Source organism: Hipposideros armiger, unplaced genomic scaffold (genome assembly GCF_001890085.2).
Source record: "Hipposideros armiger isolate ML-2016 unplaced genomic scaffold, ASM189008v1 scaffold_53, whole genome shotgun sequence".
In the NCBI taxonomy this organism is placed as follows: Eukaryota; Metazoa; Chordata; class Mammalia; order Chiroptera; family Hipposideridae; genus Hipposideros; species Hipposideros armiger.
Genome location: NW_017731403.1, coordinates 4,360,211 through 4,376,017, shown reverse-complemented (window position 1 = coordinate 4,376,017; position 15,807 = coordinate 4,360,211). Strand labels below are relative to the sequence as shown.

Below are 15,807 nucleotides of genomic sequence, written 5' to 3'. Positions count from 1 at the left end.
GGGAACAGTGTGCTTTTTCCAGGACCCATTAGCTCCAAGTCAAGTAGTTGTTTCAATCTAGTTGTGGAGGGTGCAGCTCAGTGGCCCATGTGGGGATCAAACTGGCAACCTTGGTATTATGAGCACTGCACTCTAACCAACTGAGATAACTGTCTGCCCCTGGATTTCCAGTTCTTATAGGGACCATCCTCAGTTTCTCCCTTCCCCTCTCCCTCTCTTTGGGATAGAAGCACGTTGGAGAGCTCCCTGCGGTCCATGGGAGCTGAGAGGGAGACCAAGGTAACCGGGGAAGGGAATGAGGTCACCCTGTCTGTCCTTCCCTCGGATGCGGATGGTTGAAGTTGCTGGGAGATTTGCCTGAGGTGGCACAGCCAGGGCATTAGTGGAGCCCCATCTGGAATCAGGCCTCCTGACTAACGGGGATTTCTGCTGCGTAACTCAGCATCCTGACGTCTCCTTGGCATCCTGACTGCTAACTAGGGTGCAGTGTGGAGAGACAAGTCCTGTCGGCCTGTTCTATCTAGTACTTAAAGATCATCCCTTCTGTTGAGATGTCTGGTAATGCTTTAGCATTCGGAGGGAGGGGAAGTGGGAGGAAGTGTGGTGTCCCTCAGGCTCTGAGTAATTGCTTAAGCAGCAGGGCTTCCGTCATTTCCTCAGTCAAGCCTGGTGATCTTAGGCCTTCGTCCTGGGCCAGGCCGGCAGCACCTGTGAGGCCCCCACCGGTTCCGTACAGCCAGCTTGCCTTGGGCCCTGGACCATTGTCTTCCAGTTGTCTGGATGCCTCCTGTCCTTGTTTTTCATCCTTGCCGTTTCCCAATGAATAGTATTGTTTCTCCAGCGCCCACACAGCAGCATCCTGCAATGTTTTTTTTCTCCTAAGCTTATTGCTTTCTGCCTTAATTTTATTTTTGATTGCCTTCATTTTCTTTGGATGCTTCTATTTATTTTCTCTTCATTAAGCTGAAAATTGGTTTACAGGCTTCTCTTATTTATTCCAGTTTATAGATTATCCACATCCCTTTGCTTTTTCTGGAGCTTTGAGGGACATTACAGCTCATGGAAAAGTCCTAATAACAGGGAAAGTAATATCTCTATAAGATTTGACAGATTATGTGGTGATTGTGTAGACAAAATAGCATATTAGACTTAAGAGTTGAAAAGACTAGATTTTATCCTGGGCTTGAATTTCCATTCACAAACTGTGGGTCTTTTGACAAGTTATTTTGACCTTTTGCTATCAGTTTTCTCATCTGAGAAATGGGAATTTTCTGGGGGTTGTCGGGAGATAATGTATTCTTGACATTGATTAAATTCAGTAAATATTAGCTAATATTACAATGGGTATTGTGATCATCTTTGAGCTTTATAGTAAAGTAGTTTTTTGAGGTAGATCAGGTCATTTTCTTGATTTTTATCTATTTCNCGGCTACTCAGCTCGGGCTGGACTCGAACCGCTGTTGCTCAGAGCTCAAACTCTTGAGCGAGCTCTTAACCAACTGAGCCACTCGGCCGGCCCCTAAATTACAATTTTAAATAATTTTAAATCCTTCTGTGAACAAGGACTACTTGGGATAGCTGATTTATCCTGCTTTTATTCATCATAGTTGAGATAAAGCAAATTTTTCATGTTTTTAAAGCAAATGAAATTTTAGCCATCGTTTAAACTCATTTTTATGAAAGTTTTTAGTGGAGTCTTTGGTGTTGGAAAAGGAAGCAGTTGTCCTTGTAGTGGTAATAACCAGGCTTTGAAAGAGAAGGTGACAATGAAGGCTGTGGAGGGATGTGAAAATGTACTGATGATGAGCATAGATTCATCTCAGAGTAGAAAAAGTGTAGTGTGTTAATTTTAGAAGCATTTCCTTTCTTGATGTTATTCCTTGTAATTTGAAGTTTTTCAGTATCCTAAAATGTGCTGACTTGACAGTCAAAAAGCAACATTGAAAAAGTGACAACTTGGCATCTTTTGCTAGACTTCTTCCCCCCACCCTCCATCAGGTAAAAGAAAAAAGCAGTGGTAAATTTCAAGCATATTTAGAGCAGAGTCATTGGATGTACTTCTAATAGCTGTCAGTTACTGAGTGCTTGCTGCATCCACATGCTTGGCATACTTTATTTCATTTAATCCTTGACATCAGCTGAGGACATGGGCAGGATCCTCCACCCTGATGGCTGAAGTGCAAAGTCCTGTGCTCGGCACTGGGATGTGGTGGTTTGCAAACCAGACTGTCCCTGGCCTCTGGATGCTCCTATCTAGTGGGAGACCAAGAGCCTTACAAATATATAATTAGAAATGGGGGCAGGTTCTCTGAAGAGAAATTATAGGGTGCTATGAGAATGTGAAACGGGGTACTCATCCAGCCTCCAAGGTCGGTCAAGGAAGGCTTTCCTGATAAAGTGATATTTAAGCTGAAGCCTAAATAAATATTGATGAGTCAAATGTGTGCATGGCAGGGAGGGGGTGGGTGGGAAGACATTCTAGACACAGATCACTGTTTGCACGGAGTCTTTAAAGTGGCGATCAAGGCTAACTCAGACTGCAGTGTGCGAGGGGGAGAGCTGCTGACGAGGGGTTGGAGCAGCAGGCAGGGGCCCCGACACCGGGCTACCACCAGAAGTTTGGTCTTCATTTTAAATGCATTGGGAAACTAAGAGTGTAGGTTGAAAAGAGACATGAATAGATTTATGTTTTATAAGGATCGTGCTGGGTCACTGGATACAGATCCTCATGAAGTCTTATAAAAGGGTTACTCAACTCAAACAAATAGCCTGCTTAACCGTCGCTGAGTTGTACATGGGTTTGGCTCTTGGCCCTTAGCTGTTCTGTCCTTCATTTTATATATATGAAATATATATATATATATATATATATATATATATTTATTTATTTATTTATTTTTTATTTTTTTTTAAGAAATTTTATTGGGAACAGTGTGTTTTTCCAGGACCCAACAGCTCCAAGTCAAGTAGCAAGTAGTTGTCTTCAATGTAGTTGTGGAGGGTGCAGCTCCTTGGCCCACGTGGGAATCGAACCGGCAACCTTGGTGCTATGAGACTGCGCTCTAACCACCGGAGCTAACCGGCCACCCCCATAATATTGTTTATTGGACAAGATTCAAAGTTTGCTGTTGACACCTCCTGCTTGACAAGGTGACTGTATCTAGAGTACGTCCTGTTTGTTGGAGCTGCCTGTTTTCTTTGCAGGAAGCCGTGGAACAATGACGATCTGCGAGTGTTACAGGTTCTTACAGGTTCGCCGAATGGTTGTTGGGCAGGGCCGAATGGGCGAGTAGCTCTTTGCCACCATCGCTGGGGGCCTGGCTCTCAGATTTGTTAACCTGGCAAATCAGTTCTTTTCTCAGTACACTTATAAAGTGATTGCACTCCGGATTAGCCCAAATCAGAAGAGATTCATGTAAACTGAAACACCAGGCAGTTAATGTCAGAGTGAAGACTAGAGTTAATAAGGGGTCTGGACACCAGTTCTGGAGGGGAACGAAACTACACGGGAAGCCAAATAACATCCTGTGTTGGTAGATAAGGGGCATCTCTGCAGAGGGGACCAGACACTTTGGTTGGCTGGACATTAATAGACATTGAACAGTTTGTGGCTGTTTGGGTTTCCATTTTATTGGTCCATACCAGGGGTCAGCAAACTTTTGAGACAGAAGAGCCAATCCTGCCCTTCACAACAATTTAAAAATTATTCGAGAGCCATAAAACAAATGAAATCACCATGATGTGAATAATATCCTTTAAAAATTTTATAAATGAAACTATGATAGTTTTATTTTCATTTTCAGCTTTACTTCAGAGCCACATGTACGTACCCCAAGAGCCGCATGTGGCTCACGAGCCGCAGTTTGCCCACCCCTGGTCCATATCATTCTTCGTTTTAAAAACTTTGTTGTTCTTAACTTTTTTATTTTTAAATAATTTCAGGCTTTCAAAAAAGTCGTAAAAATAGTGCAAAGAATTCCCTTATATTTTTCACCCAGGGTTTCTAAATGCTACTATCTTACATAACCACTGTAAAATGACCAAAATCAAGAAATAAATGTTGATTTAATACTATCATCTGGAGATCTTATTCAAATTTTGCCAGTTAATATCTCATCACTGTTCTTTTTCTGGTCTAGGATCCAATCCAGAAGCACATGTTGCATTTTGTTATCCTAGTTCCTTAGTCTTTGTATGTAACAGTGCCTCGCCCTTTCTTTGTCTTTCCTAACCTTGGCACTCTGAAGAGCACTGGCTAAGTTATTTTACAGAATGCCCCTCAATTGGAGCTTGTTGGTTGTTTCCTCATGACAAAAAAATGCTGTGCATTTTTGTTAAGAATACTATGGAGGTGATGTCGTGTGCTTCTCAGGGCATCATATTACTGTTTTCTTTGGAATTTTTATAAGACTTTATGTGAGTTAAACTGATGACATATGGGGAGCAAGATCTCAAATGCTCTCCACTCTTCTCTGTTTTTAATTTACTTTTTCTTCCTTCCAAATGGATAACGATACAGTCAACTGGGCTCAAGTTTCTCAAACTTGAGATAATGTTGACCTCTGAGACCATGTCTGGGGCACCACAGCTTGAGAACCACTAGAGTTAAGGGCTCTCGTTTTAAGTGATCTTGGTACCAGCTCGCTTATAAATGCAAATGTAGGAATTGAGATTACATGACTGTAGTAAGGGTGGTACCTGCATAGCCTAGGATATGCTTATCTTATTACATATGAATTTAAAAAATCATTATAAAAATTGAAAAAGAAATAGAAAGTGTCTAAATTTCAGACTCTTGGGGAGAATGCCCCTGTACCCCACAGTTAGGGAAACTTTGAGCGGGGTGCTCTGGCATTACCCTTCTTAACTGCCTCACTCACTAGAGAGTGTACCCTTTTCCTAAGGTACGTGGGAGTGTTCCTGGCTTTGAACTGACTATTTAGGGTGGGTACTATCCCCCCCATCCCCCTACTGGCTGCTCACCCCTTCTATTATACATGGACTTTTAACTTACAGTAACCTCATTGTGTTTTAAGAGTGTTTAGGTTAATTAAACAAATACAACTAATTAACATGTTTTTTTAGACGAAGTTTATTCTTAATTCTTGCCTAATTCCTCCTGTTTATAGTTTTTATCTTTACTAAAAAAAAAAACCAACAGTAATGTTTTCCTTTCCTTTTTCTTTCTCTCTGTTCATTTTTGGCTTTTCACCCTGGTAAAATACTATAAAAAAAAGTTAACTAAATTTTAGCATAAATGCAGTGAAAGCTTGTGGTTGAAATGATTGCATCGAAATTGTCATTTTTCCAGTTCTCCTTTTTGGAAGCTTCAATATGTAAAGCTTTGACAACGATTTAGGAAACTGAAATCGTTACCTGCTGTGTGTGACATTTGCTTGAAGATAATTCATTTGGCTCAAAATTGGCAGTTGTTGAAATGGGTGAGAGACAATGAAATGTTTGCATGGGCTCANCACACACACACGCTGGGATTCTACAGCACCTAGAGCCAGGAACTCTGGTTTCACTTTCCTGGCAGGTTAGCGAGCTAATTTGACTTAGGTGTCCATCACTTACACCTACAAAATTTGTGAATGGTGATGCCTTTTAGGTCTAGCATGAAATGACTGTGGCACAGCTCCTGTGTTCAGGAACCGCAGGTGTAGGGGTTAGGCTGGGTCAGTATTTGGCTAGCTGACAGTGTGAAAACGGATCACCAGATGTAAGAACTAAGTTCTGTGGGAGTAAATAGATGGAATTATGAATTCTGCTGGGTGGTAGAGAGACTAGCAGAGAGAGCTGTTATTTAACAAAGGAGAAATAGGATTTGGTCTTCAGAAACATTTAAAAAAATATACTTAATTCAGTTACTTTTGCTTTCTGAGTCTGAAAGAAAGGGAGGCTTTCCAGAGCCTATAGTTAAAATAAATTGCAGATAAGGAGATAATTTCAGAGCTTGCTAGTAGTGGAATCTTCGTATTTACTGTAAACACAATAATTGTTTCGAGAACAGCCAAATGAGAGGTTATCAGAGAGCTGTCCAGAGTTTAACACCACAGGGTAACAGCTGCTTTTCTCACCAAAATCTCAGTTGTCTTTCTGTTGTTCTAAGCAGAATTCCGAGTGTGTCATGAATTTTAAAGATTTCTTTCCTCTTCTTAATGTGAGATTTTATTAGTATTGCTTTATTATTATTATTTTTTTATAGTTTACTGTTTGCTTTTTAAAAAAAAGTTAATAGACTTTACTTTGGGGAGGGCAGTTATAGGTTACAGAAAAATTGAGCAGCAAGTATAGTGTCCCCCACCCCACCTCCCCCATCCCACCTGTTTTTCCTCTTATTATCGTCTTGCAGTAAGTAGTTTGGTACATGTGTTACAATTATTGAGCCAATACTGATCCATTATTATTAACTGAAGTCTATAGTCCACATTAGGTTAACTCTGTTGTGCATTTTATGGGCTTTGACAAGTATTTAATGATATGTGTCTACCGTTACAGTATCACACACACTATTTTCTGTGCCCTGAAAATCCCGGGTTCTAACTATTCATCTCTCTCTCCCTCCCCCTGAATTCCTGGAAAATACTGATCTTCTTACTGTCTCCATAGTTTTCCAGAATGTCATATGGTTGGAATCATATGGAATGTAACCTTGTCAGATTGGCTTCTTTCACTTTCCAATATGCATTTAAGGTTCCACCGCGTCTTTTCATGGCTTGATAGCTGTTTTTAATGATGGGTAATATCCCATAGTCTGGGTAAATAAACAGTACTGCTGTTTATGTATCCCTTTACCTACTGAAGGCCATCTTGGTTGCTTCCAAGTTTTGGCAATTCTAAATGAAGCTGCTGTAATCATTAGTGTGCAGGTTTTTGTGTGGACTTAAAATTTTCAACTCCTTTGGGTAAATACCAAGGAGCATCATTGCTGGATTGTATGGTCAGAGTATGTTTGTTTTGTAGAAAACTGCCAAATGATTTCCTGAAGTATCTATACCATTTTATATTCCCACCAGCAATGAATGAGAGTTGCCGTTTCTCTGCATCTTCTCCAGCATTTGGTGTTGTCAGTGTTTTGGATTTTATCCATTCTGGTACATGTAGAGTGATATCTCATTGTTCTTTTTATTTGCAGTTCCGTAATGATGTATGACGTGGAGCATCTTTTCATATGCTTGTTTGCCATCTGTATATCTTCTTTGGTGAGGTGTCTGTCCAGATCTTTTGTCCATTCCTTAATTGGATTGCTCATTTCCTTATTGTTGAGATTTAAGAGTTCTTTGTATATTTTGGATACTGGTCCTTTAGCAAATAAGTCTTTGGCAAATATTTTCTCCCTGTTCTGCGGCTTGTCTTTTCATTCTTGCGAAACTTTCTTTCCTCCTCCTCTTCTACCTTCTCTTTCTCTCTCTCTCTTTTTAAAAAAAAAAACAAAACAGATCAGGCATTTAATTAGGTTCTTTGTAATAAATTTTGAACGTCAGTTTGTGAGGATAAACCCCATTTGTAAGAGCAAACACAGAGCGGAGGTAGCCCTGGAGCTGAAAACAGCTTTGATTTTTGGCAGAATTTGCGAGTCCACAGCTTTCTGATAACTTTGTGTTGCTCTGTAACCTCATATTTCTCCTTTTCTGTGTCGAAGACCTCACCATCCTGGTGTCTGAGCTTGCGCAGCTTCTTGAAGTAAGCACCAGTGAGATGTTTGGGGATTTTCACACCACTGATACCGATCTTGGTGGAGGTGGCGATGACAGATTTCTGGTGTGTTCTACGCAGAGGAACTTGATTGGGGGACAGGGGTCCAGTCACAAGTAGCAAGCCACTGCTCAGCTGCTTCAGGAAAGCCACCCTCGCGCCTCTATGGCGTCCAGTGAGGATGATGAGAATGGTCCCGGGAGTGATGCTGGCCCCGAAGTTTTCTCCCATGCTGACTGAAGGGTTTCTTGCCAGGGCTCAACAGCTTTGGAGGCATATATCTTCAGCAGGATTGTATCTAGGCGTTTTGCAAAGTTTAACCACTTGGGTGCTACCATTCCTTTCACTACCAACTGGTTTTGTGAGAGTAGCAAGATCCTTCTCCTTCTTTTTCTTTTTTTTAATCCTGAATTTAGCTGCTGGATACTTCCTTTAGGGAATACACAGCTGATGGAAACGTCTGCCAGTTTCTCTGACTAGGACAGGGTTTCGGCTGCAGTGGGGCCTCCCCTTCTTCCGCATTTTGGCCTTGGGCTTACCCTTCTTAACCTTGCCATCAGCATCAGCCTGCTTAGCTTTAGGTTTCTTTTCCTTAGCGTCTGGCCTCTCAGCTTTTTCACTCACCACCATCTTGCAAGATGGGAAAGAGAGAGTTTCTTATAGCAGAAATTTTTAGTTTTAATGAAGTCCAACTTGTCAGTTATTTCTTTCATGGATCATTGGTTTTGTATCTAAAAAGTCATGCTGAGTGGCTGGCCGAGTGGCTCAGTTGGTTAAGAGCTTGCTCAAAAGTGAGAGCTCTGAGCAACAGGGTCGCCGGTTCGATTGCCACATGGGCCAGTGAGCTGCGCCTGAGCTGAGCTGCCACTGAGCTGCCAACAGGTGGCAGGATCGCTCAGCTGATGAGAGCACATGCTCCTAATGACAGGGTTGCCTGTTGGATGGTGGGCTACACCTGCCTGCAACTAAGACTGAGCTCAGCACCTTGAGTTGAGCTGCTGCCCGGGTGGCTCAGGGGATAGAGTGTGGGCTCTTAACAACAAGGCTGCTGGTTCGACTCCAGCATGGGATGGTGGCTATGCCCACCCGCAACTAATTGAACACAGTACCTTGAGCTGAGCGGCGCGACTGGACTTGGAGCTGAGCTTGCTGTGCCCTCTACAACTAAGATTGAAGGACAACTTGGCTGTTCCCCTTCTTCAATTCCCCAACACTGTTCCCTTCCCCCAATTCTCTAACACTGTTCCCCCTTCCTCAATTCCCCAATAAAACCTTTAAAAATAAATAAATAAATAAAAATAAAAAGCCATTGCCATCCCAAGGTCTTCTAGGTTTTCACCTATATTTTAGGAGTTACATAGTTTTACATTTTACTTTTAGGTTTATGATCTGTTTTGGGTTCATTTTTGTGAAAGGTGTAAGGTCTTTGTCTACATTCATTTTTTGTATGTGGATGTCCGGTTATTCCAGCACCATTTGTTGAAATCATTATCCTTTCTTCATTGAATGGCCTTTGCTTTTATCAAAGATCAGTTGATTGTATTTGTGTTAGTACGTTACTGGGCTCTCTGCTCTGTTCCATTGATCTATTTGTTCTTTTACCAATCCACACTGTCTTGATTACTGTAGCTTATAGTAAATCTTCAAGTCAATATTGTTGGTCCTCTGACCTTGTTCTTGTCCTTCAATATTTTATTGGCTGTTCTAGGTCTTTTGCTTCTCCATGTAAACATTCAGATCAGTTTATCAATATCCACAAAATAACTTGCTGGGATTTTGATTGAGATTGTGTTGAGTCTGTAGGTCAAGTTGGGAAGAGCTGATAATTTGACAGTTGAGTCTTCCTATTCATCTATGTGGAATAACTATTTCTTTAGATCTTCTTTGATTTTTTTTCATCAGAGTGTTGTAGTTTTCCTCATATGAATCTTGTACATATTTTATTAGATTTATACCTAAGTATTTCATTTATTCTGGTGCCAATATAAATAGTACTGTGTTTTTAATTTCAAATACCAATTGTCTATTACTGGTATTAACATATAAGAAAGCAAGTGACTTTTGTGTATTTACTTTGTATCCTGTAAACTTGCTATTATTATTATTATTATTATTTTTAAGATTTTATTGGGGAATTGAGGGAGGGGAACAGCACTGGGGAATCGGGGAAGGGGAACAGACAAGTAGCTGTCCTTTTGTTCTTCAGTCTAGTTGTGGAGGACGTTGCTTCCCTGGCCCATTTTGGTATTATCATTGCGCTCTTCCCAGTTGAGGCAGATCGGTCGCTGGCCTCTGGACGGCCGCTCACGGCGGCTCTTGTTAGCTCACACCGGCTGCTGGCCACTCACGCTGGCTGCCAGCCACACATTGTAGCTTATGTCAGCCCACTGCAGCAAGGGCTACAGCCTATGCTGTCGCCGGCGACTCATGGCAGCCCAGCTCCAGGTCGAGCTGTTGTTCACCATCTTAGCTGTAGAGGGCGCAGCGTCACTGGCCCTCATGTGGGATCCAAACTGGGGCCCTGCTGCTCGGAGCTGGCGTCTCAAGCCAGCTCTTAACCAACGCACCACTCAGCCGGCCCTAAACTTGCTATTATTGCTTATTAGTTCCAGGAGCTTTTTCATTGATTCTTTCGGATTTTCTACATAGACAATCAAGTCATATGCGAACAAAGACAGTTTTATTTTTTCCTTCCCAATTTGTACACCTTTTATTTTCTTGTCTTATTTTACTAGCTAAGACTTTTAATACGATGTATAATGGGAATGGTGAGAGGTAGCATTGTGCCTTGTTTTTGATTTAGTGGGAAAACATTAGTTCCTCACTATTATGTATAATGTTAGCTGTAGGTTTTTTGTAGATTTTTGTATCAAGTTGAGGAAGTTCTCCTATATTCCTAGTTTGCTGAGAGTTGTTGTCACAAGTGGATGTTGGATTTTTATCACATTTTTTTTCTACATCTATTGATATGATCATATAATTTTCCTTTTTTTGCTTATTGATATAATGGATTATATTAATTGATTTTCAAATGTGGAACCAGTCTTTTGATAGGGATTATGTTAAATCTCTAGATAAATTTAAGCAGTATTGCCATCTTACCAATATTAAGAGTTCTGATTTATGAACATAGGGTGTATTTCCATTGATTTAGGTTTTCTTTAATTTCTTTCAACAGTGTTTGTTGTTTTTGGGGACTAAAGCTTGTACTTCTTGTTACATTTATTCATAAGCATTTTTTTCTTTTTGATGCCTTTATAAATTAATCATTTATTATTATTATTATTATTTATTAGTTTCAGGCATATGGAATCATTTTTTCATTTTTATTTTCAGAGTATTAATTGCTAAGTGTGTAGAAATACAATTGACTTTTGTATATTGCTCTTGTTTTCTTCTACCTTGTTGAACTTGTTTATCAGTACTTTTTAAATTTTGTAGTCTTTTATTTTGTATATGACTTCCTTAGGGTTTTCCACATACCAGATTATATCATCTGTGACTAAATATAGTTTTATTTCTTGTGCAGTCTGAATGTTATCATTATTTTTTACAGTGATGTGAAAACTTGACTGATATGAGAAATACAAAGTAACGTATTTTGGTGTTTCTAATGAAATAATTCTATTATATAGCTTTTTGAAAAGGACATAATATGGTAATTATGAAATTTATCCCTCATAATTAAATTAAGCTAGTAATTCAATCAGTGAGTTTAGCCACTCCTATATCTTCTTTGGGGGAAATGCCTATTCAAACCCTTGTCTTATTGGATATGTGAATACGCACATATTTGTTTCAGTCTCTGTCTCGTCTTTTTGCTTTCTTAATGATGTCTTTTAAGGATCAAAAGTTTTTAATTGTAATAAAGGTCAATTTATCATTTTTTTCCCAAAGCTCATGATTTTTGTTTCTAAATACTCTTTGCCTAACCAAAGGTCACAAATATTTTCTCTAATGTTTCTTTCTAGAACATTCATTTTTTTAGCCCTTGCATTTAGGTTTATGATCCATTTTCAGTTTTGTGTATGGTGGAAGGTTCAGGTATATGTTCAATTTTGTTATTTTCTTTTTTGCACGTGGATATCCAGTTGTCCCAACACTGTTTTACTTATTTTGGTACCTTTGTAGAAAATTAATTGACCATAAATATAAAGGTTTGTTTCTGGACTTTTAGTTCTGTTCCTTATGCCAAGGCCACACTTCACTTAATGTTTTTACAATGCAGTTTTTCTATGAAAATGTTTTTGTTTTGTTTTTTCAAAAAATGGGCATAAACTGCACTATATCTCCTATTTTATTATTATTTTTTTATGAACTATTATTGTATCTTTGCTACTCTTCCTTTCCATCCCTGTTTGAGTCACTCTTGTTAAAAAATACTGGTCTCTGGTTATTTCTCTGTGGGATAACTATGGAAATTTGAAATGGTAGAAGAGAATACAAATCAATCTAAATGCATTTTCTAGATTACTACATACATTATTTATTTATTTAAATTTTTTATTGTTTCAGGTGTACAGAACAATGCACATTACTTTAAATCAAAAATACTTTTATTCTGATTTCACTTTTATGTGGGATCTAAAAAAAACAAAATAAACGACCAAACAAACCAGAAACAAACGTATAAATACAGACAACAAATTGATGGTTGCTGGAGGGGAGGGTAATTGGGGGTCTGGATGAAAAGGTGAAGGGATTAAGAAATACAAATTGGCAGATACAGAATAGTCACCAGGATGTAAAGTACAGCATAAGGAATATAGTCAATAATACGTTAACTATGTGTGTTGTCAGGTGGGTGCAAGACTTAACCAGGGAGATCACTTCGTAAGTTACATAAATGTCTAACCACTATGCTGTACACCTGAATCTAATATAATACTGAATGTCAATTGTATTTGAAAAATTTAAAGAAATTTTAAAAATACTCTTTTTTTTCATAGAAGTGAAGCACTTTTATCCATTACCTATTTGAATAAAATAGATTAAATTAAAATTTTTTTCATTACTTTTGTCTTAACCATTACCAATAACTACTAACTGAGGATTTATAAGTTTGGTATATTATTTCAAGAATTTTCATTAATGGTTATATGAATTGGGTCTTTTATACAAAAAGTTACATTTCACAAAACTATTATTTACGAACTGGAAAATTATGAATTATTACTATGCCTTGGGTTTTGGGAACATAATATGGTCTTATGAAAATTAGACATTTTCATAATGTTAAAAAGCTAGCTGTATTTTTATATTTATTTATGCTATTTTTGTCTTTGTATTAGTATGGTTCTTAATAGATTACTGTTCAGACATGAATATGTTTATATGGGAAACGTAAAGACTGTAAATTTATATCTCTTCTTTAGTGACAACTCTAAAAATTGTGAATGCATGAAGATTGAAAAGGAATAAAAACGTCAGTGCTTTATTGGGATGTTTGGATTCTAGTTGGCCATTTTTATTTCATTTTGTTTTCTAGTAAAGTTATAATTTTGTTTGGGGACTTTTATTTTTAATATGGAAACATATAAATTTGGTATTGGTGAAATTGAGAGATATTTCCTTTCTCTGGCATATAGCTAAAAGCTGATTTCTGCCACTGGGCTTTACTCAGGTATTAGAATCACATTGTTAGATTTAAAACATGTTTTCTACAGTTCCATTAGTAGGTCAAGCCATGCCTCCCACTTTCCGGAGGGCTCAGGAGGGCTCAGGTCTCCAGGATCGCTTATCTGCTTCCTGCTCTTTCTTTGTGATCTCATTTCAACCTGGGAGACCAGCTTGATGGGAACTGAGATGTTTGTTACCTGGCCCCTTTGCAGCCCTTTGGTTGATAATGTCACTTCATAAAAATGCATCCACAGAGCAATGTGGAGTTATTCTTTTTATTCATTTAAAAGAAAAAGCTATAGATAAGCTTTTATTTGTATCCCTAGGATCCTGGAAGTGGGTATCACACATCTTTTTACCCAGTCAGTCCTTTAAATCTTTTTTTTCTCTTTGTTGCCCTTTTAAAAATCTTTGTGACCTATTCGCAGAATGATGAATGACTCTATGAGGAATGTAATAAATATAATGTTCTAGGAGAATTTGGTCTTGTTCTTCTTGTTTTTCTTAGGAAGTTGAAACAAAATATCGCTGGGTAACTGCCCTTGACATTGAGTAGACTGTTGTGCTGATGAAGTTAGGGGTTCAGAATGATTGAGCTGTTGAAGTTTGAGTTGTGGTACAATTACATTGTGAAGGCTCTAGCCCATTTTTAATCATGTGGTTGCAAATGAAGGAAAATCAGATCAGCTTAGTCACATTCAGTGAGCCAATGCAGGCATAAAGAGAATGCCTGGAGCTTGTTTTCATTAGGAGAAACCATTTTTGTGTAGATTTGTAATGAGAATGTTTATGACAAATATAGTAATAGAGTTTGAAATATTACATGTTTTGGGTTTTTGCCTGTCTTTATATTTTTATGTTAAGTAATCTGTGAAGTATTAGGTTTCCTTTAAAAGGCTTCAAAGATACCATACTAGAGTGACATATAGTCAACCATTATTTATTTTAATGTAGTTACTTAAATAAGAGCAAGCAGTGGTTTCTCGGTCTGATAATGACCTATGATGAATAAAACATTTAATTTGATTGTATTATCCAAATAAGATCTATGTTCATGACAACATGAACTGTTGAGAACTTCTGAAATTTCCAAATTGATTATTATCTGCTTAAATGAGAATCAGTCCTCAGCTTCATTCATAAATAAAAACATTGTATTGGATATTTTTACATAGTATCTAAGCCTAGTAATTTTTTAAAAGTGAAATATCAACATCAGTCTAGCTTGCCTTAGGAAGTTGCTCTGTACAATTTGCTATCATACCCTTTTTAAGAATTAGAGAAAACAGTTTTTCCTGCAATCATCATATAGCTGAGGCCCTTTTAGAACAGATTTTAGAAACTTAGTAACAATTCTGCACTTGATTTCATGAAGGTGATTTTTTTTTTTTTAAGACTTAAAAGTTGCAAGTAGTTTGTTAGTGCTGTGGCTCTTTTCTGGTATCTGGTTAAAGCATGTCAGCGTCCAGGAAAGTAAGAGGGCAATTAGTGACTTTACCAGACTTACCTCAGAAATAAAAAGTCTGGAGTTCCAACCATGACTTTAGGCCCTCGATGATTGTACAATTAGATTTAAAATGACCACTGATCTTGAGCAGTCATTCACGTAGAAGTGATAAGAGGTGCTGACTTTTACTTAGTTCAGTGCAATTCAGTTAAACTCCAAGTTAACTTGTTAGTAGTATCCTCTATGGAAGTCTACTTTGGAAGTTGCTAGAGGGAATAAAATATAATATCCTGGGGGAGAGGCAGCCAGAATGCAAGCTCTTTGGGGAGAGCTAGCATTTTATTGAGCATGTCCAGTATGCTAAGCACTTAAGCACTTTCTCAGCCTTGGATGAGGGTGGGAAGGAGGGAAGGAACTTGATTTGATCTTCACATCAATCCTATGAGAGAGACAGTGTTACCCTATTTTGTAGATAAAGAAACTGAGGATTGGGAAGATGAAATGGTTTTGTCCAAGTCTCACATTTGCTAATTTAAATTTGGGTCTGAACATTTTCTCAAACTTTATTATATACCAGTATAAATAAAAGCACTGCCTATAAAGTGGTTGGCCTATGGAAAACGCTCTCTATACCCTTTTATATATCTTTCATTATTCTTATAACTAATGAGATAATAAAGGTCCAAAGTAATGTATGAGTAGAATGCTTTGGCATTTTCAAGGAGAAAATAATGTGGATGTAGATTAATCTGGAGCAGTGGCATTTTATTATTTTTGATAAACGAGTAGGAGGTAGAAAGTTGTCGGGAAATGGGGGTTTTCAAGCCCTTTTACCTGAGGAAAATACCTAATCAGACCGTCAGAGGTGGAAATAAAAATGCAGGGCATGTTTGGGAGTGTGTCCCAGGTTGTATAGCCCAGGTACGTGGCCCAGCCTTGCACTCCCGTCAACTTGCTGTGTTACCCGGAGGCATCTGGTTGCCTGGGGAATGAGACGATCCTGAGCAGCTAATTAGTGAAGGAAGGAAGAAGGACATTCCTTC

At 38.5% G+C, this 15,807-nt stretch overlaps 1 protein-coding gene and 1 pseudogene across 19 annotated transcripts in view; one reads left to right on the top strand and one right to left on the bottom strand.

The window, feature by feature from the left end:
* Positions 1-15,807, top strand: part of APBB2 (amyloid beta precursor protein binding family B member 2) — a 360,720-nt gene that overhangs the window by 66,203 nt on the left and 278,710 nt on the right. The gene's annotated exons all lie outside the window — the stretch shown is intronic.
* On the bottom strand, positions 7,452-8,328 carry LOC109381774 (60S ribosomal protein L6 pseudogene; annotated as a pseudogene).